This window comes from Crinia signifera, unplaced genomic scaffold, assembly GCF_055691185.1.
Source record: "Crinia signifera unplaced genomic scaffold, ASM5569118v1 HAP2_SCAFFOLD_427, whole genome shotgun sequence".
NCBI classification, from domain to species: Eukaryota; Metazoa; Chordata; class Amphibia; order Anura; family Myobatrachidae; genus Crinia; species Crinia signifera.
The window spans coordinates 32,634-54,846 of NW_028142320.1; the positions used below are offsets into that span (position 1 = coordinate 32,634).

Genomic DNA, 22,213 nt, shown 5'->3' on the forward strand with positions numbered 1-22,213 from the left:
CAGCCCCCATAGCATGCCCATGTGTAGTTTGTCCCCCTCCCCTCTCTGCAGACAGTATGGAAACATCCGTGCCAAGCGAAGATGACGCTGGAAGCCGGGACTTATAGAGATCCGGTCTCGTGAGAATCCGATGCGGGAGGATGATGACGTTTTGGCCTTGTTTTCGTTTTTTTATTATCGGTGGGATGGACGCGAACAGCTTGTGAATGCTTCGGAACAGGTAAGTTCGGGGGGTGTTCGGATCTCTAGGATCTGTACGTGCTCATCTCTAATTACAGGTGCATAGTAGTTGCAGACAAATAACACCAATGGATATATACGGGACCAGCTGTATACTCCAAGTATGTCACTTTGAGTATATTTGCACGAGGACCCCACTTTATTTCTAGGACCACTGCTCCCTGCTGTATGAAATCCTCGGTCCCTTCGGGTGCAAACAAAAGTCTGTAAGAAAAGTCAGAGTGGGCACATCATATACAAACAGAACAATCGGGTGCGAGAATAAAGAATTTCGCTCCACTATTCAATATATATATATATATATATATATATATACATGAATGATAAAGAATAATCTATAAAGAACATTGATAATAAGCAGAGGCTGGCTGGCAACTTTTAGCCTGGGGGCAAGTCCAGAGCACTGGCCCATAAGTAACAGCGCATCGTTAAATTAGAACCACGAATGCTGAGTAAGCAATGAGAGAGCATAAACCCCTGATGGGTTCCTCAGGTTACACTTGGAAGGTCAGCTGATATGTAAATCAGGATATGCATAAGGCCTATCAGAGCAGTGGGAGGGTATAGACAGGGTAAGAAAAGTCACATGCTAGCATGTGAAGCTTCCTCTGTCCGAAAAGCTGCTGAGAAGGCAAGACCTGTTGCTGCAGCTGACTGGGTAGTACACGTGCTTACTAAATCTAACTTCTGTTTCTCTTTCTCATCAATCCTCCTCTTTATAGGCTGTCTCTCTCCCTCACTCTCCCTTCACCCCCTTTTACTCTCATTCTTTCCATTCAGTTTAGCCCCTTTAGCTAAAATGCCCCGTCCGCGCAGGGTATCGCGCCCGCCCACCTGGCAGATGCTGCATACCTGGCTGGGGGGGCTGCGGGGTCTAGCGGCGGCATCCCTGGTGGTTCCAGTGGGGACCGGAGGCGTGCGCGACGCGGCCCTGCGGCTCCCGAGCCGACCGCATCTCCAGACGCGGCGCCGGCTGATGACGCGGTCCGGCGCCGGGCCTCGGGTGGAGCGCATGCAGGCCGCGGCGCCCTACAGACGTCCGGGGGGGGTCGGGCGGGGGTAGAGGCCGTGGCGCTTTGACTCGGGGTGGCGGGCTAGGCCCCCGCCGCCCCGCGGCACACAATGAAGTAGCCGGAAGTGAATCCGGCGGAGGCACAGGCCGCGGTGGGCGCGCGGCGCCTTCCAGACTTACGGGGGGGTCGGGCGTGGGTACAGCCCGTGGCTCACTGACTAGGGGTAGAGGGCTAGGCCACCGCCGCCCCGCAGATCACACACACATGGCCGGAAATGACGCCGGCGGTGCCGCATCGCGGGCTTCCAGCCGGGCTCGCACTGGAAGGTCGCGGGGTCAGGGCAGGCAGGGTGCTATTCAGGGCCCGGTAACAAGGGGTGTTGTCCTTCAACTGGACATGCCACCCTCCAGCATTCCTGTGCTGGCTCGCCGCTTACAGCAGAGGGGTCTCCCCTCTGGAGTCCCCTCCCCCAATACTCCCAGGCAGGCCAGAGGACGGGGGCGCTCCAGGGGCGCAGGACAAGTACATAGCCCGATCACTGGGGGGCAATTAGGCCCGGCTGGGCCTGCAGACACACACTTGAGGGCCCCCAGGGGTATGTCCCCTTTACACATAGCCAGGCGACAGATCCTCAGACGGTCCAGGCTGTTTCCCCTGCGGTCTGCGTCCGCACCAGCCACTTCTGCAGCCGTACCAGCAGCCACTACCCCCTTACCCGCAGCGGATGGGGGGGTGCAGCAGTTTATGACCCTGCTGTCCAGCCTGATGAGTCAGGTTCCCCCGCAGGGTGGTCAGGCGCCCGCTATTAGTCAGCCCACTAATGCCCCTTCCGGGATGCCTACCCCATCTCAGCCAGTGGTGGCGGGTCCTTCCACATCTTCCGGTGGTTCTACTCCCCTCACAGCTATGGCGGTCGTCGCATCTCCAGTGGGGACGGTGGATACTTCTGCTCAGATGAGCCTTGTGCCAGCGGGAGGCACTTCAGGTGGGTCAGCTGCTAAGCGAAAACAGCGTAGGGTGCATACTTCCTCCTCTTCGGGCGGGTCCGACTCGGGAACGTCCGGGGGGGGAGGGCGGCCGAAGATCTCGCAGGCGGCGTCGGCATCGACACTCCAGTTCCAGTGGTAGCTCAGGGTCCCCGCTCTTTCCTAGGGGTCAAGTTGTCCAATGCGAGAACACTGCTGTCCTTAGGGGTTTGCGGCGCAGCGTGCAGGAAAGAATCAACGAGGGGAAGTACGTTAGTTTCTTCTCCATGACAGCACAGGCCGAAAAGGAATATCGCGCAGCCAAGCGGCGCGGTGGTATCGGGGAGGAGGCCTACTGCACCTATCACCGGTGGCAGGCGGGCATGTTTATGTTCGCGGCTTGTTACCTTGAAACAAGACCGCAGGAACACATGAACATGGTGCGTTACATGCACATGATTCATGAAATGTTCCTTTCTGAGGCCGACTCATCATGGCACTCCTATGATGAGAACTTCCGGCGCAAGCAGTCAGGTTTGAACATCATGGCTTTCGGGTGTAAGGACGTGGAGATTTGGATGGGACCGAAGCCCTCCGCCGCTCCGGTTGCCACGCAGGTCTCCACCCCTGCCCCACGCAAAACCCAGCCCCCCTTTCGCGGAGGGCGTTGCTTCGCCTTCAACGGAGCGGGTTGTGCCCTTGGGGCTACCTGCAAGTTCAAGCATGCTTGCTCCAAATGCTGGGGCAATCATCCCTTCAAAGATTGCAGGAAAGGAAAGCAAGGGGGGGCCCCCCAGGCTGCAGCAGCCGGGGGTACACCTCACTAAGACCCCTTCTCCTGTACGGGTCGACCGCTTAGCCAGCTGGCTGAGTCGGTACCCGTGTAGGGGGGAGGCCGAATTCCTAGAGTCCGTCTTCCGTCTGGGCTTCCGCCTCCCCGTACAGGGGAACATCGTAGCCCATGCCCCTCGGAATTTAAAATCCGAGATACAAATGCCCGGGGTTGTTTTAGAAAAAGTGGCCAAGGAGGTGAGTTTGGGTAGAATGGTGGGTCCTTTCCCGTCGCCCCCTATCGAGAACTTGGTGCTCTCCCCAGTAGGGGTGGTCCCTAAGAAGGCCAGCGTCAAATTCCGGCTTATCCAACACTTGTCGCACCCCCCGGGTACCTCGGTTAACTATGCCATCCCTGAGGACTTGTGCCGCGTGCGGTATCAGTCCTTCAAACAGGCGCTTGATATAGTGCGCAGCCATGGCCGCGGGGCTCTGCTGGCTAAGGTTGACATCGAATCGGCCTTCCGCCTGCTCCCACTGCACCCGGAATCGTTTCGGTTCATGGGCTTTCGCCTCCCCACGGGTTTCTACGTGGACAGGTGTTTGCCGATGGGCTGCTCGATTTCTTGCGCATATTTTGAACGCTTTAGCAGTTTCTTGCATTGGTGCGTGGTGTCAGGTTCAGGCGAGTCAGGTGTGGCCCACTACTTAGATGATTTCCTGTGCGTGGGCCCAGCCGGATCCCAGCGGTGCGGTTTTATTCTGTCATACCTGCAGGATCTTTTTCAACATTTTGGGGTCCCCATAGTGGTGGACAAGAAGGAGGGGCCGGTATCGTGCCTGTCCTTCTTGGGCATCGAAATCGATACAGTTGCAGCCTGCTGCCGCCTTCCCCTCGACAAGCTGGCTAGGCTTCGAGGGGCAGTCAGCCTGGCATTGGCCACGGGAAAACTCCAGTTGCGCCAGCTCCAGTCACTCCTTGGGTTTCTACACTTTGCCTGCAGGGTCATACCCATGGGTAGGGTGTTTTGTAGGAAGCTGGAGAGGTCCATGGCGGGGGTCAGGCACCCCCTCCACTATGTTCGGCTGCCCGCCGAGATTAAAAGGGACTTACGCATTTGGCTTTCCTTCCTGGAGCACTTTAACAGGGTCCTCATTTGGCCAGCGAGCCCCCGCACCAATGCACAGTTACAATTGTATACCGATGCAGCGGGCGGGGTGGGTTTCGGAGCCTTCTTGCACGGCTCATGGTGCGCCGCCCCATGGCCCGTGGAATGGGTGGCGGAGGGACCTGTTGCTGCTAGAGTTGCTGCTAGAGTTGTTTCCCATTATAGTCGCCCTGGAGCTGTGGGCAGACAGGCTCCGCGACTCTAGTATAGTATTTTGGTGCGACAACTTGGGAGTGGTACACGTGGTTAACCAGCAGGGTTCAGTCTCCATGCCGGTGGTTCGCCTGCTTGCGCGTCTAGTGCTAAAATGCCTACTGTTTAACATTCAGTTTGTGGCACAACATGTTCCCGGAGTGGAGAACTCTGTGGCAGACGCATTGTCCAGGGCCGACTTGGATAAGTTCCGGGCCCTGGCGCCTGAGGCAGCTCCTGTTGGTGAACACTGTCCCTCTTATATTTGGCAGATGATCAGGCCGGAATGGAGGGGCTAGCCATGCGGGCTATCGCACCATGGACGCTCCATTGCTATCAGGCAGGATGGCAGGAGTGGGAGCAGTTCCGACTGTCCGCCTCACAGGCAGGTAAGACACCTGAAGCGGCCATGGCGGCCTTTGTTTGGAGTTCATACTCCGCTGGTCGCTCTGTCGCCTCCGTGTGCAGGACTTTGGCAGGGGTGTCTTTTTTCTCCTCGCTGCAGGGTAGGGCGGACCCGTCCCGGTCATTCTTGGTGTCCAGGGCGTTGCGGGGTTGGCGAAGGGCTACGCCTGCTCTCCCAGACTGCAGGAGCCCTATTGATATGTCGTTGCTTCCAGCATTGCTGGACGCCCTGGGGGACATTTGCTGGCCTTATTATGAGGTCCTTTTGTTCCGCACAGCGTACGTGATGGCCTATCATGGAGCCTTCAGGATTGGGGAGTTGGTGGCCCTGTCGAAACGGACGCCCTCACCTCTGGCTGTGGACGATCTGGTGGTCCAATCTGACTCGGTGCTATGTCACCTGCGACGTTCTAAGATGGACCAGGCTGGGAGGGGGCGGTGGCTGTCCTTGCTCCCGTGCACGGTGGAAAGGGCATGCCCTGTGACGTTGGTCTCGGCCTTCGCTCAGGTGTGCCCGGACCTACCCGGCGCATGGCTGATGCATGAGGATGGGTCTCCGCTCACCAAGAACCAATTTTGTCACGTCTTGGGGCGGGCGCTGGAGGCCAATCTCTAGGATTGTGTGGAGAAATGCTGTTTCCTGCCCCCGCCTGGAGCGTTCACGGAAGAAGGTGAACGCTGCAGTTGAGAAGTATCTGCTGACCAACGGCGGGGGTGTTATTCGCCATGACGCCATCGACTTTCAGCGGAGTGCGCTGTATAGAAGCGATGGTGTTTATTTTTAGCCCGGAGGGCGTGGCTCTGTTTTTGGGCAATGTTTTTAGCTGGTTAGATACACAGTGCTGAGCGTTTTGCTAGTTGGTGGCGGTGCTGCGGCTTAGGGCCTAGCTGTGGCGGTAAAGAACGGTCATCCTTGTAAGATCTTGATGTTTGTGTGTAGATAGTGGGGTGTCGCTCTCCCCTGACATCTATGGTCATCGGCCATGCTTCTGCCCGGGGGATGGTCACCACTAGCATGAGTGGATGACCGGGGAGAGTGATCACCAGCGATGGTGTGTATGGTAGACATCTTTAACCCCACTTTCCTATAGTGACCATTCTTTGGTGCCGCCACCATTATATATATAGTTTAGTTAATTGTCAAATAAATTTGACATTCATTTTGAAACGCCAGCACTTGTGCCTGTGTCTTTTTTATTAGATAAGTTAGTTGTTAAGGTTTAAGTTGAAGTTATGGTGAAGTTGAAAGTGTGGACCTGGGGGATACCCGATGGGGAGTTTATAGGTTTTGCGGTTTAAAAATATGTATTAATAAAACAACAAAAACAATAATAGGACACCACAGGCTGCTCCCCTGTATAATATCAGGACACCACAGGCTACTCCCCATCTTATAATAATAACAGGACAACAGAGGCTGCTCCCCCTGTATAATATCAGGACACCACAGGCTACTCCCCGTCTTATAATAATAACAGGACAACAGAGGCTGCTCCCCCTGTATAATATCAGGACACCACAGGCTACTCCCCGTCTTATAATAATAATAGGACAACAGAGGCTGCTCCCCCTGTATAATATCAGGACACCACAGGCTACTCCCCGTCTTATAATAATAACAGGACAACAGAGGCTGCTCCCCCTGTATAATATCAGGACACCACAGGCTACTCCCCGTCTTATAATAATAACAGGACAACACAGGCTGCTCCCCTGTATAATAATAGTACCCCCACAGGCTGCTCCGCCTGTATAATAATGGGACCCCCACAGGCTGCTACTCCTGTATAATAAAAGTACACCACAGGCTGCTCCCCCTGTATAATAGGACACAACAGGCTGCTCCCCCTGTCTTATAATCATAACAGGACCCCACAGACTTCTACCCCTGTATAATAACAGGACCCCACAGGCTGCTCCCCCTGTATAATAATAACGGGACCCCCACAGGCTGCTCCCCCTGTATAATAATAACGGGACCCCCACAGGCTGCTCCCCCTGTATAATAACGGGACCCCCACAGGCTGCTCCCCCTGTATAATAAAATTACATCACAGGCTGCTCCCCCTTTATAATAACAGGACACAACAGGCTGATCCCCCTGTGTAACATGACCCCACAGGCAGCTCCCCCTGTATTATTATAATAATAACAACAATAACGGGACCCCCACAGGCTGCTCCCCCTGTATATAAAGGGACCCCCACAGGCTGCTCCCCCTGTATAAAAATAACGGGACCCCCACAGGCTGCTCCCCCTGTATAATAATAACAGGGCCCCCACAGGCTGCTCCCCCTGTGTAATAATAACAGGACCCCCACAGTCTGCTCCCCCTGTATAATAACAGGACACAACAGGCTGCTCCCCCTGTATAACATGACCCCATAGGCTGCTCCCCCTGTATTATATTAATAATAATAATAACAGGACCCCCACAGGCTGCTCCCCTTGTATAATAATAATAATGGGACCCCCTACAGGCTGCTCCCCCTGTATATTAATAATGGGACCCCCACAGGCTGCTCCCACTTATAAAATTAACTGGACCCCCACAGGCTGCTCCCCCTTAAAATAATAACTGGACCCCCACAGGCTGCTCCCCCCTGTATAATAACTGAACCTTACAGGCTGCTCAGCCTGTACAGTCCCACTCCCTCTTACCTTGATGCCAGACACTAGTGAGGCAGGCTGCAGCATAGGGAAGAAAGAAACGCACAGGCAGGAAGTAGGTGGAACATACAGGCATATATTCAATGCCGTGGGCGAGCGGTGACTGCGAGCAGAACCGCTCACCCTGTCAGTATTCAACTAACCCCCCTCATACGCAAATTCCCCCTCACTCCGTTTTTTGAGCGAGGGGGAATTTGCGTATGTGCCTCCAAAAGCTGCGAGAATCGAGGCTAATTACAGTGAGTTTGCTGCACTAGCTGCGGCTCTTGCAGTTTAGGGGAATCCTCGCCGTTCTGTGACGGCGAGGATTCCCCCGGAACGTTGCATTGTGCGAGCGGCCGGCGCGGGGGTTAAACTGCGAGGATCTCTGGTTTTCTGCGATCCTCGCAGTTTAACCCCCTCGCCGGCCGCTCGCACCGGCATTGAATACATGCCAAAGAGTCTCTGTAGTGGCCTCCTGCACTAGACATGTCCTCAGTGCAGGAGGCCGGCGGCCATGTTTATGGAGACCACTCGGAAACTGGTCAGTCTGGCTTCAGCAGCAGCCTCAGAACAATGGCGGCCAATCAGGAGCCGCTAGGCCGCAAGGCGGCAAATAGCGGCATTCGGGAGGCGGAGCCGCACGATGTACACAAACACTGTGCGGCTCCTACTGTCCGGGCTGGTTTCGCGTGTCGGTTTGTTTTTTTGCCAAGACCCTTACCTGGACTACGTCGCCCCGGGACAGGTGAGTATGGTTTCCTTCCACAGCTTCCACATGGATTTCGTCGGATCCGGACGCCATCGCCGACAGCGACGTCGACTTGAAGAAGGACGTTGACATGGATCCAGAAGACCGCCGACACAGGACCAGAAGACGACACAGGACCAGGGCTACCTACGGAAAGAAGATAGGTAAGTATTAGTATGTGTGGGCTTTGTATGTATTAAAGTTTTATTTTAAGTGTGTGTCAGTGTGTTTTATTGTACTATTTTTAATACTGTGGCACTACCCAGCGGGCCCTTTAATGCCCCGCAGGCTGGGACTTGTGGTTCTCCAAGTCCCAGCTTGCGGGGGAGGCTTGCTGGGACTCATAGTGCCCCAGTATTAGACAATAGTTTAATCTTTTTTTTACACCATTTATCAGCTTGATGCCCACCGCCCAGGGGCATCGAGGACAGCACCAGGCTTCAGCCTGGTCAGGTAAGTCCTGGAGGGGGGGGACCACTTCATTGGGGGGGGTCCCCACTCCCCCAGGGCCCCTGGCCAGGCTGACTGGTCGGTAGGGTTAATGTTTTGGCCGCGGGACCTTATATAATAAGTGTCCCCCGGCTGTGACATTACCCTGCTGGCTGGTTTGGCCTGGGGCTGGTTCTTAAAATACGGGGGACCCCTAGTCATTTTGTCCCCCGTATTTTGGGAACCAGCCCCGGACCTGGAGCCTGGGGCTGGTTGTTAAAAATCGGGGAACCCCTATTTGTCGGGTTCCCTGATTTTTAATTACCGGCCCCGGCTCCTTCAGCCTGGTGCTGGTTATGGCTGTGGGGGGGACCCCACTCCGTTTTTTTTTTTTAATTTTTTTTTTTTTTACTGAAGCCTGCACAGATCTGACTGATCCGTGCAGGCTTAAAGCAAATACGACAGGGAAATCAAGGTGTATTTTCCTGTCGTATTTGCATGGGTGTTTTACACCACTTAGCAGCCGTATTATCAGTACGGCTGCTTAGTACATCAGGAACCACCATTCTTTTGAATGGTGATTTCTGTCGTATCCTATTGATGGTGTAGACATTCGTATTTGTAAATACAAATACGAATGTTCCATCTTTAGGAATACGAATTGTTGTATTTTCGGGATTGTAAATCCCGAAAATACAAATTCGTAAAAAATAAGGAATTTGGTACTCACCGATAATTCCCTTTCTCCAAGGCAGCAGGGGACACTGCAGAGTCATGATGTATGGCATAGTGTTGGTGCTGTGGAGTTGGCACTTTAAGATGCTTTTGAAGTGGCTGGCTCCTCCCCCCTCTATCCCCACCAAGCCCCAGTCTTAGTAAAACTGTGACCGAGAGAGGAAGAGAGAGGAAGAGAAACAAAGGCAAGAAGAACTAGAAGGAGGAGGATATACAACATAAAACATGTAATATTTAATCAAATGAACGATATGAGTTAGTAAGTAAGGTATAGATAACAGAATCACCCAACATAACAACAACATGAATGATACACTCATGGTAAACTGAGTCTTCCTGAGGAAGGACCAACTTGTAGGAACATGGTAGTAACCTATATAACCTGGCAGGAAAACAGCGCTGCGAGGGCGTGCAGTGTCCCCAGCTGCCTTGGAGAAAGGGAATTATCGGTGAGTACCAAATTCCTTATTTCTCCCTCGGCCAGCAGGGGACACTGCAGAGTCATGACGTATGGGAAGAATACCAAAGCACTACTCCCGGGTGGGAGAGCGCTGAGATTCCCCCAGAACAGCCCTGCCAAAGGACGTTTCAGCCTTGGCAAAGGCGTCGAATTTATAAAACCGGGCAAAGGTGTTCGCACTTGCCCAGGTCGCAGCTCTGCACACCTGAGAGAGGGAAACCCCTCTTGCCAGGGCCCATGATGTGCTAACCGACCTTGTCGAATGAGCCGTAATGAGCCGTAATTCCTGTTTGCATGTCTGTAGGCCTCTTTAATGGTGAGGCACATCCAACGAGCCAATGTTCTTTTGGACGCAGGCCATCCCCTGCGTTCATGACAATAGAGAATAAAAAGACTATCAGTCTTCCGCAATGCTGACGTTTTTTCCAAGTATATTCGCAATGCCCTTACAGCATCTAGGGAAGCAGAGTCTTCAGTGAAAGCTGGAATGATAATCGGCTGGTTAAGATGAAAAGAAGAAACCACCTTAGGGAGAAAAGAACTATTAGTCCTTAATTCCGCCCTGTCAGTGTAGAACTGTAAGAAAGGGGGCCGACATGATAAGGCCCCTAGTTCCAAAACACGACGCGCTGAAGCTAATGCAACTAGCATAACAGTCTTCCAGGTGACATATTTTAGATGTACCGAGTCTAACGGTTCAAAAAGGTCTGATTGCAAGTATCGCAAAACCACTGATAAGTCCCAGGGTTCAGTGGGTGATCTGAAGGGAGGTTGAAGCCTCAACACCCCCTTTAAAAACTTTGTATCTCTGGAATGACCGCTACCCTGCGGTGAAAGAAGACAGATAGCGCCGCCAGTTGCACCTTCAGAGAGGCTAAACGAAGACCTTTGTCCAGTCCTTCCTGGAGAAATTCTAGTAACCTAGGTAGGCTAAACACCGCCTTAGGATAGCCGAGCCTTTCGCACCAGGAAATGTAGGACTTCCAAATCCTGTGGTAATGGGCCGAAGTCACACTCTTCCTAGCATGGAGCATTGTTGGAATAACCCTGGATGGGATACCTCTGCGTTTCAGCAATTCGGCCTCAACAACCATGCCGTTAAATGCAGAAGCCGTAAGTTTTGGAAGGTGAATGGTCCTTGGAGAAGCAAGTCTTCTCTTTGAGGTAGGAGCCACGGGTTGTCTATTGACATTAGTTTTAGATCCGAGTACCATGCCCTCCTCGGCCAGTTCAGGGCAATTAAGATGGCTGTTGTTGTTTCTCTTTTCAGTTTCTTCAGAACTCTTGGAAGCAACGGGAAAGGTGGAAATATGTATACCAGTTGGTAGTGCCATGGTATTGATAGGGCGTCAACTGCCACCGCTCCTGGATCCAGGGACCTGGCACAGTAGAGAGGAACCTGATGATTCAATCTGGAGGCCATCAGGTCTATGTCGGGGGTCCCCCACCGAAGCGTCAGTTGATGGAAGACCTCCGGGTGAAGAGACCACTCCCCTGGAAGGAACGTTTGGCGGCTTAGATAGTCCGCCTGACAATTCTCTACTCCCGGAATAAATATTGCTGAAAAGGCCTTGGAGTGGGCTTCTGCCCATTCTAATATGGGACAGACCTCTCGCATGGCTGCCCTGCTCCTGGTGCCCCCTTGTCGATTTATATATGCGACCGCGGTCACGTTGTCTGATTGTATCCTGATCTGTAGACCTTGGAGCAGGTTGTGAGCCTGTAGTAAAGTTAGTCTGATTGCTCTTAGTTTTAAGATATTGATTGGAAGCTTTGTCTCCTGCAGCGACCAGCGTCCTTGGAACCTGTGGCCTAGGGCGACTGCTCCCCAGCCCTTGAGACTGGCGTCTGTTGTGACGACTGTCCATGTGCAAGGGTTGAAACTGCGTCCTTGAAGCAGGTTTGGGGTGTGAAGCCACCAAAGCAGGGATGAGCGAGCCTTCTGAAACAAGATGATACGCTTGTGAATTTGAAGGTGTGAGCCCGAACATTGTGATAGTAGATTCTCTTGGAAAGTCCGAGAATGGAAGCGACCGTAAGGGACCGCCTCGAACGCAGCTACCATCAGACCCAAGAGTTGAGTGCACAGATGTGCTGAGAGTCTTTTCTGATGCAGAACCTGTCTGACCTTTGCTTGTAGAGCTATGATCTTGTCCGGTGGTAGGAAAATCCTTTCCTCTACTGTGTCCAATATGAGGCCCAGAAATTGTAGGCGTTGTGATGGGTTGAGTTGTGATTTTTTGAAGTTCACAACCCACCCATTTTTTACTAAAAACCTGCAAGTTGTCATGGCATCTGCCATCAGCTTTTCCCGAGTTGGAGCTTTGAGGAGGAGGTCGTCTAAGTAGGGGATAATAGTTATCCCCTGCAGACGAAGAGCCTTGGTCATGCATGCCATTATTTTTGTAAAAACCCGAGGAGCGGAAGAAAGTCCGAAGGGTAGTCCCCTGAACTGGAAATGACGATCCTGCAGTACGAATCTCAAGAATCGCTGATGAGGTCCCCAGATTGGGACGTGCAGGTACGCGTCCTTTATATCTAGAGACAGGAGAAATTCTCCTTTCTCCAGGGATGCAATAACTGACCGAATCGATTCCATCTTGAATCTGTGGTAGAGAACAAATTCGTTCAGGGGCTTCAGATTTAGAATAGGTCGGGCAGATCCGTCTGGCTTTGGGACCACGAAAATGCTTGAATAGTATTCCGTGCACTGCTGATGGGCTGGCACCGGGATAATTACTCCCGACTCGAGCAGGGTTTGTATGGCCCCGAATAGGCTCAAACCTGCCTCTACTGATGGAGGGCGACCTATTGGGAAGAACCTGTTTGGAGGTTGTGTGGCAAATTCCAGTTTGTACCCCTGGGAGACAATCTGGAGAACCCACGCGTCGGTGCAATGAGACCTCCATTCCTCCGCGAACAGTAACAATCTGGCGCCCACCTTGGGTTCCCCCAAGTGAGCCGGTAGGCCGTCATGCCACTGGCTTGTCTGTGGTCTTTGGGTTGAGAGAGAGATTGGCAGTGGTCTGGGGGGCTCTGGCCCCTCTGCCTCGGCGGCCTCTGAAGGTTGAGAAACCCTCATCTGGCTCTCCCCCTGAAGCCCGCATTACCCCAAAAGGAGCGAAAGGAAGGACTTACAAATTGCCTCTTCGGTGCAGGAGCCAAAGAGGGCAAAAAGGTTGACTTCCCCCCCGTGGCCTGGGAAATGAGCTTGTCCAATTCTGGCCCGAAAAGCATATCTCCTGAGAAGGGGAGGGCTTCCACCGCTTTTTTAATTTCTGGCTCGGCTTGCCAAGAGCGTAGCCACACAGTGCGTCTAGCCAGGACGGCAGAAGCTGAAACCTTTGCTGCTAATGTGGAAACATCAGAGGCTGCTTCCCCAACATAGGTAGAAGCGTCCCTGATACATTCTGCCAAGGGTAGCAATTCCTCCTTGGGAGTATCCTGTTCCAGGCCCCTGATCAAATCAGCGGCCCATGTCTCCATTGCCCTGGCTACCCATGAGGAGGCGAGAGCTGGACGTAAGATGACACCTGCGGTAGTGTAAATATTTTTGAGAGCACTATCAAGACGTTTATCTGGTGCTTCTTTAAGCGATACCGCTCCCGGAATGGGGAGGGTGGTTTTCTTTGATAAACGTGACAATGAGGCGTCCGGAGTGGGAGGAGTCTCCCATCTAGCTCTAGACTCGGCCGAAAATGGGTATAAGGAATGGAATCTTTTAGACATCTGAAACTTCTTATCAGGTGTCTTCCAGACTTTTACTAAGGGGTTATATAATTCCTCAGAGTCTGGAAAAGTTATTGGTTGTTTCTGAACCCTGCCAAAAATGGATACCTGAGGCGGGATAGGCGAGTCAGCAATATTAAGAGTAGATCTGATCTCTCTTATGAGACCCTCAGGGGGAAATTTACTAATATGAAAAACCGAGTTTTTCGTATTAGTATTTTCCCTACGACTGCATACGACTGTTTCAGTCGTATGCAAAGTCGTGTTCCGGAGGGTCATTTACAAAGCAGTCAGATACGACTGCTTTGTAACCCACCGATGTCGTAGGAATTCGTATATACGGCTGCTAATACGAATTATTTGTAGCAGTCTGCACGGATCAGTCAGATCCGTGCAGGCTGCGGTGTAAAAAAATAGAAAAATTAAATAAATAAAAAAAAAAATGGCGTGGGGTCCCCCCCCACAGCCGAAACCAGCACCAGGCTGAAGGAGCCGGGGCCGGTAATTAAAAATCAGGGAACCCGACAAATAGGGGATCCCCGATTTTTAACAACCAGCCCCAGGCTCCAGGTCCGGGGCTGGTTCCCAAAATACGGGGGACAAAATGACTAGGGGTCCCCCGTATTTCAAGAACCAGTCCCAGGCACAACCAGCCAGCAGGGTAATGTCACAGCCGGGGGACACTTATAATATAAGGTCCCGTGGCCAAAACATTAACCCCCTGACCGGTCAGCCTGGCCAGGGGCCCTGGGGGAGTGGGGACCCCCCCAATGAAGGGGTCCCCCCCCTCCAGGACTTACCTGACTAGGCTGAAGCCTGGTACTGTCCCCGATGCCCCTGGGCGGTGGGCATCGGGCTGATTATGGTGTAAAAAAAAGACTAATCTATTGTTTTTTACTGTGGCACTACAAGTGCCAGCAAGCCTCCCCAGCAAGCTGGGACTTGGAGAACCACAAGTCCCAGCCTGCTGGGCATTAAAGGGCCCGCTGGCACTTGTAGTTCCACAGTTAAAAAAATAGTACACAAAACACACTGACACACTTTTAAAATAAAACTTTAATACATACAAAGCCCACACATACTAATACTTACCTATCTTCTTTCCGTAGGTAGCCCTGGTCCTGTGTCGTCGTCTTCTGGTCCTGTGTCGTCTTCTGCCTCCATGTCGACCGTCGCTGTCGCCGTCCGGATCCGACGAAATCCATTTGGGAAGCTGTGGAAGGAAACCATACTCACCTGTCCCAGCGCGACGTAGTCCAGGTAAGTGTCTTGGCAAAAAAAACAAACCGAACACCCCGAATCCAGGCCGGACTGAGAGTCGCACGATGTTAACCCCTTCCCGACATTTGACGTACATTTACGTCATGGCCGGGATGTACTTCCCGACGCATGGCATAAATGTACGTCATGGCTTTAAACTGTCACCGCGTCTATAGACGCGGTGACAGTTTGGAGATGTCTGCTGTCCCTGACAGCAGACATGTCCCAGCATGTCCAGGGGGGGCGGCGATGCCTCTCCCCCGTCGGCGATCGCTGTGATTGGCTGTTCATATGTGAACAGCCAATTACAGCGTTTTCTGTGTACCGGCGAATAACGTTCGCCGGTGACACAGTGATCGGTGGTGATTGGTGCTGTAAAGTACAGCACCAATCACCACGGGGTGTAAGGGTGACACTGGTGTCACCCCACCTCACCCCACCCGCCCCCAAAGGCCGTGATTGGTCCGTCGGACCGACGGACCAATCACAGCCATGGAGGGTGATTTAAACTAACGGTGACTGCACTGCAGACGCCATTCCGGTCTGGAATTGCGTGCAGTGCGGTCACCGTGCCTATCTGCCGTGATATACTGACCTGATCTATGCAAATACTTACCTGATCACTGCTTGTAGCGTGCTGGATGCTTCCTGGATCTTGTGACTTCTTGTGACTTCCTGTGTTGTGCTGCTGCAGTGTGATAGAGTTATAGATAGAGAGATAGAGAGAGATAGAGAGAGATAGAGAGAGATAGTGACAGAGAGTGCTATATTTTGTGTCTGCTGCCCCCCCCCCCCCCTGTTGTGCTGATCAGTATATCTGTGCTGATCAGCAACTTTTGGGGGGTGCTGGGTTATATATATACAGCTGTGCTGCGTGTGCAACTGACTGCTGCCCCCCCTTTTGTGCTGATCAGTATAAATTAACTGATCAGCAACTTTTTGGGGGTGCAGAGTTTTTTTTTATATATATACCTGTCAGTGCTGCTGCTGCAGTGTCATAGAGTGATAGATAGTGAGAGATAGAGAGAGATAGTGACAGAGAGTGATCGAGAGTGCTATATTTTGTGTCTGCTGCCCCCCCTTTTGTGCTGATCAGTATATCTGTGCTGATCAGCAACTTTTTGGGGGTGCAGAGTTTTTTTTATATATATATCTGTCAGTGCTGCTGCTGCAGTGTCATAGAGTGATAGATAGTGAGAGATAGAGAGATAGAGAGAGATAGTGACAGAGAGTGATAGAGAGTGCTATATTTTGTGTCTGCTGCCCCCCCTTTTGTGCTGATCAGTATATCTGTGCTGATCAGCAACTTTTTGGGGGTGCAGGTTTTTTTTTTTATATATACCTGTCAGTTGCTGCCAGTTGCACTGTCAGTTGCACCAAAGGTTGTGCACCTGCTGCCCCTCACTGGTAATCAGTGTCGCATCAGTGATCACCTTTTTTTTTTTTTGGAGGGTGCTGTGGGGTCTTTTTTTAATTTTTTTTTTACACACACTGTGATTTTGTGGGTGTCCTGTGGCCACTGTGCGCTGATCAGTGACGTACATCACTGATCAGCTTTTTCGGCACAGGGTTGATCTATTTTTTTTTTTTTTGGATCAAATTCCTGTTGCCTTTGAGCGCTGTTCAGTGACGGACGTTACTGACCAACATCTGTGCTCAATTTTTGGCGCAGGACCTTTTTTTTTTTTTTTAACCCCTTCATTTTTTTTTTATTGGGATCAAATTCCTGTATAAAGTATTTTTTTTTCTGCACTACATACACACTACACACTACATACCCCCCGTGTTGAAATAAAGTTTGTACCCCCCCTACACTATACACGTGTTGAAACATTTCACTACCAGAAACACAACAATAAAAATGGCATCCCAAATGTCATCCCAAATGTCATCCCAGTCATCCAGAAGAATGTATTCAGCGGAGGAGGCATATGCCATGCTTGCCTCTGACTCTGACACAGCCAGTGATGCAAGCGGGGAATTTGAAGGATTCATCTTAAGCTCCTCTTCCTCCTCTAGTGATGAGGGACCCCCTCAAAGACGCCCCCGTAGAGCAGCTGAGAACCCCCCCCCCAATAATTGATCTCGTATGGACCCCACCACCAGACAATTTTGAGCCCCAGGTTCCTGAGTTTTTGGCCATCCCAGGAATCCAATTTGATTCCACAGGTCTCAGAGAAATTGACTTTTTCAAATTATTTTTCTCTGATGATTTTATAAATTTAATGGTGGACCAAACTAATTTATATGCCCAGCAGTTTATTGCTCAAAACCCCACGTCATCATTTGCTAGGTGGACCCCTGTAGATGCAGTAGAGATGATGACGTTTTGGGGTCTGGTGTTTCATATGGGCATAGTAAAAAAGCCAGAAATTAGGCAATATTGGAGTACAGATGTTCTGTACAGCACCCCACTTTACCGTATGGCCATGACCCGGACTCGTTTTGAGTTAATCCTTAAATTTTTGCATTACAACGATAATGCACAGTGCCCACCCAGAGATGATCCCACCTTTGACCGGCTATTCAAAGTCAGGCCGGTCATTGATCATTTCAGTGCCAAATTTGCAGAGATGTACATCCCAGATAAATTCATTTGCATAGACGAGTCCCTTATACATTTTAAAGGAAGGGTTAAATTCCGCCAGTACCTTCCCAGTAAGAGGGCAAGGTATGGCATAAAAATGTATAAGCTGTGTGAAAGCACCTCAGGGTACACCCACAGGTTTAGGGTATATGAAGGGAAGGATTCAAGAATTGAACCGCCAGAATGCCCCCCCTCCCTCGTAGGTGTTAGTGGAAAAATTGTCTGGGATTTAGTGCACCCCTTCCTGGATAAAGGTTATCACCTCTATGTGGATAACTTTTACACTAGCATCCCCCTGTTTAAGGCCCTTGGTTCAAGAGGTACAGCAGCTTGCGGTACTGTGCGCAAGAACCAAAGAGGCCTCCCAAAAACGCACATTGCCCAAGTACTGAGAAGGGGTGAAAGCAGGGGAATATGCACCGAAAATATGTTGTTGGTCAAATATAAGGACAAGAGGGATGTCCTTATACTGACAACAATTCACGGAGACAGTACCACCTCCGTCCCTGTACGAGGTACCAGTACCCACACCTCAAAACCTAATTGTATCCTGGATTACAATAAGTACATGGGCGGAGTGGATCTTTCAGATCAGGTACTGAAGCCGTACAGTGCCCTGCGGAAAACAAAAATCTGGTACAAGAAGCTGGCCGTGTATATCATCCAGATGGCACTGTATAACGCTTACGTGCTATTCCGTTCTACCAGCCAGAGGGGGACATTTATGCACTTTCAAGAGGAAGTCATAAAGGGCCTAATATTTGGGAACCAGCAGGCAGAGGGCCCCAGTACTTCTAGTACTGGCCCCCGTATTGTACCAGGGCAGCATTTTCCTGATGAAATCCCCTCCACTGGAAAAAAGGGCAGGACACAAAAAAGGTGCAAAGTTTGCTATAAAAAGGGAATAAGAAAGCAAACTATTTTCCAGTGTGACACTTGCCCCGACAAACCCGGCCTATGTATAAAGGAGTGTTTTAAAATATACCACACATCTATGGATTATTAGGTTCATCATTTCACCGTGCTTCGGGGGTCTTGCTAATGCCATATAGCACCCACCATTCATTCCACCAGAATCTGAGCCGCAAAATCCAAAAATCACTCCTTCCCTTCTGAGTCCTGCCATGCACCCAACTGGTATTTTTTGGTCACATGTGAGGCATTGCCGTACTCGGGAGAAATTGAGGCACAGATTTTGGGGTGCTTTTTCTCCTTCATACCTTATGAAAATGAAAAATTTTGAGCCAGAACTGCATTTTTGTGTAAAAAAATGTAATTTTTCATTTGCACAGCCCAGTTGTATCAAAATTGGTGAAACCCCTGGGGGTTTGAAATGTACACTATACCCCTAGATGAATTCCCTGAGGGGTGTAGTTTGCAAAATGGGGTCACTTGTGGGGGGGTTCCACTGTATTGGTGCTTTGGGGGTCTTGCTAATGCGACATAGCACCCACCAACATTCCACCAGAATCTGTGCTGCAAAATCCAAATATCACTCCTTCCCTTCTGAGTCCTGCCATTTTTTGGTCACACATGAAGCATTGCCGTACTCGGGAGAAATTGGGGCACAGATTTTGGGGTGCTTTGTCTCCTTCATTCTTTGTGAAAATGAAAAATTTTGAGCCAGAACGGCATTTTTTGTGTAAAAAATGTAATTTTTCATTTGCACAGCCCAGTTGTATCAAAATTGGTGAAACCCCTGGGGGTTTGAAATGTACACTATACCCCTAGATGAATTCCCTGAGGGGTGTAGTTTGCAAAATGGGGTCACTTGTGGGGGGGTTCCTAACTTTTAGCATCTTATGGTGCCTAAAAAATAATCTCATAAAAAGGAGGCTCCAAAATCAAGTAGGTGCTCCTTCTATTATGAAGCCTGTGGTTTGGTCAACGTGCACACTAGGGCCACATATAGGATATTTATGAAAACAAAAGAATTGGGGGAATCAATTTTTAGTCACATTTCTCTAGTAAAATCTACTGTGTTCCTTAGAAAAATGTATTAAAATTGCAAATCTGCAAAAAAAATGAAATTTTGAAATTTCACCTACACTTTGTTTTAATTCCTGTGAAACACCTAAAGGGTTAACAAACTTCCAAAATGCTGTTTTGAATACTGTGAGGGGTGCAGTTTTTGAAATGGCATCAATTATGGGGGTGTCTCACATACAAGTCCCTCAAAGTCACATCAGAACTGAACTGGTCCCTAAAAAAATCAGTGTTTGACATTTTCTTGAAAATTTGAGAATTTGCTATTCATATTTTAAGCCTCCTAGTGTCCAAAAAAATTAAAAGGATGTTGAAATAATGATGGAAACATAAAGTAGACATATGGTCTATGTTAGTTATTAACTATTTTGAGTGGTATGATTATTTGTCTCACAAGCAGAAAATTTAACATTTTGAAAATTGCTAAATTTTCCATTTTTTTACGACATTTTGGTATTTTTCACAAAAAAACACAGACTGTATCGACCCAAATTTACCACTAACTTGAAGTACAATGTGTCACGAGAAAACAATCTCAAAATCACTGGGATAAGTAAAAGCAAAAAAAAGTTATCCCCACTTAAGTGATACCTGTCAGATTTGAAAAAAAGGGCTCTGTCAGGAAGGCAAAAACAGGCTGCGGCGGGAAGGGGTTAACATTGTGCGGCTCCGCCTCCCGAATGCCGCTATTGGCCGCCTTGCGGCCTAGCGGCCAATCAGGAGCCGCTAGGCCGCAAGGCGGCCAATAGCGGCATTCGGGAGGCGGAGCCTCACGATGTACACAGAGTACCGTGCGTCTCCCTGTCCGGTCTGGATTCGGGCTGTCGGTTTGTTTTTTTGCCAAGACACTTACCTGGACTACGTCGCGCTGGGACAGGTGAGTATGGTTTCCTTCCACAGCTTCCCAAATGGATTTCGTCGGATCCGGACGGCGACAGCGACGGTCGACATGGAGGCAGAAGACGACACAGGACCAGAAGACGACGACACAGGACCAGGGCTACCTACGGAAAGAAGATAGGTAAGTATTAGTATGTGTGGGCTTTGTATGTATTAAAGTTTTTTTTTAAAAGTGTGTCAGTGTGTTTTGTGTACTATTTTTTTAACTGTGGAACTACAAGTGCCAGCGGGCCCTTTAATGCCCAGCAGGCTGGGACTTGTGGTTCTCCAAGTCCCAGCTTGCTGGGGAGGCTTGCTGGCACTTGTAGTGCCACAGTAAAAAACAATAGATTAGTCTTTTTTTTACACCATAATCAGCCCGATGCCCACCGCCCAGGGGCATCGGGGACAGTACCAGGCTTCAGCCTGGTCAGGTAAGTCCTGGAGGGGGGGGGACCCCTTCATTGGGGGGGTCCCCACTCCCCCAGGGCCCCTGGCCAGGCTGACCGGTCAGGGGGTTAATGTTTTGGCCGCGGGACCTTATATTATAAGTGTCCCCCGGCTGTGACATTACCCTGCGTGCTGGTTGTGCCTGGGACTGGTTCTTGAAATACGGGGGACCCCTAGTCATTTTGTCCCCCGTATTTTGGGAACCAGCCCCGGACCTGGAGCCTGGGGCTGGTTGTTAAAAATCGGGGATCCCCTATTTGTCGGGTTCCCTGATTTTTAATTACCGGCCCCGGCTCCTTCAGCCTGGTGCTGGTTTTGGCTGTGGGGGGGACCCCACACCAGTTTTTTTTTTTATTTATTTAATTTTTCTATTTTTTTTACACCGCAGCCTGCACGGATCTGACTGATCCGTGCAGGCTTAAAGCAAATAGAACAGGAAAATGGTGTTCTATTTTCCTGTCGTATTTGCGTGCCTGTTTTACACCACTAAGCAGCCGTATTATCCATACGGCTGCTTAGTAAATCAGAAACCACCATTCTTTTGAATGGTGATTTCTGTCGTATCCTATCGATGGTGTAGACATTCGTATTTGTAAATACAAATACGAATGTTCCATCTTTAGGAATACGAATTGTTGTATTTTTGGGATTGTAAATCCCGAAAATACAAATTCGTAAAAAAAAGGTGTATTTCTCCCTACGAATACACCTTTTTTCTACGAATCCATTTTGGTAAATGTCCCCCTCAATGCCTTGAGCATCCTGATCATCTAGATCATCAGCAGGTACATTCTGATAAGGTTCGTCTATGTAGTCAGGGTCCAGTTGGTTATCATCATCTGGGACAAAAACCACTGAAGTAGCCTTACTCTTCCCGGTTCCCGGAGAGGATGGCCTAACCTGTACTGAGGCAGTCACAGACTGCTGCAGTGAATCCACTGTGGAGGAGATTTGAGTCAATTGGGACTGAAAAACCTCCCTATCCTGCTTTGATGCCGCTAGCTCGGCTGTGAGGTTAGCCAGAATAGCCTGCAAAGCCTCTGGGGACTGTAATGGAGACTGAGGTAAAGGTGAATGGCTCACACTGGTTCCCTGCTTAGAGGCATAGCATGACTCACAGAGGGATACTCCCTTAAGGCGTCTATACATTTATTTGGCTTGCGGCGACTTAAACGCCCCAACTGATTGATATTAAATATGGGAACGACTGAGACGGCCCATCTGACTAAGGCACAACCTAACGCTGGGAAGTCTCACCACCCCCGCTCTGGCCTGTGTGGACACTCCGCTGACGGAGTGCCCACCGCGCCCCCCCCCCCCGCAAAGGCAGGACACCCTGCCGTCTTTCCAGGGGGCAGTGCCTCCCAGCGCCCTCTCATGCCACAAGTGACCGCTGGACCATGACGCCCTACCGCCACCGCCAGGCTCTAAGAGACAAACTAAAATAGTCTCGAAGAGCCGCCGCATGCCACCCGAACGAAAACTGACCTAGGTGTCCGCTAACTTAAGTTAAACAGGAAAAAATATCCCCCAACAATACCCC

The 22,213-nt window shown here is 50.5% G+C and overlaps 1 long non-coding RNA gene across 1 annotated transcript; it reads right to left on the reverse strand.

Annotated features, from left to right (window-relative positions):
• Positions 1-236: 236 nt before the first annotated feature.
• Positions 237-20,291, reverse strand: LOC146055256 (uncharacterized). The gene is made up of 3 exons (XR_014468558.1): positions 20,195-20,291; positions 8,129-8,302; positions 237-444 (listed from the first exon to the last, which is right to left on the reverse strand). It is a non-coding gene; the product is annotated as an uncharacterized LOC146055256 (long non-coding RNA).
• Between the last annotated feature and the right edge of the window lie 1,922 nt (positions 20,292-22,213).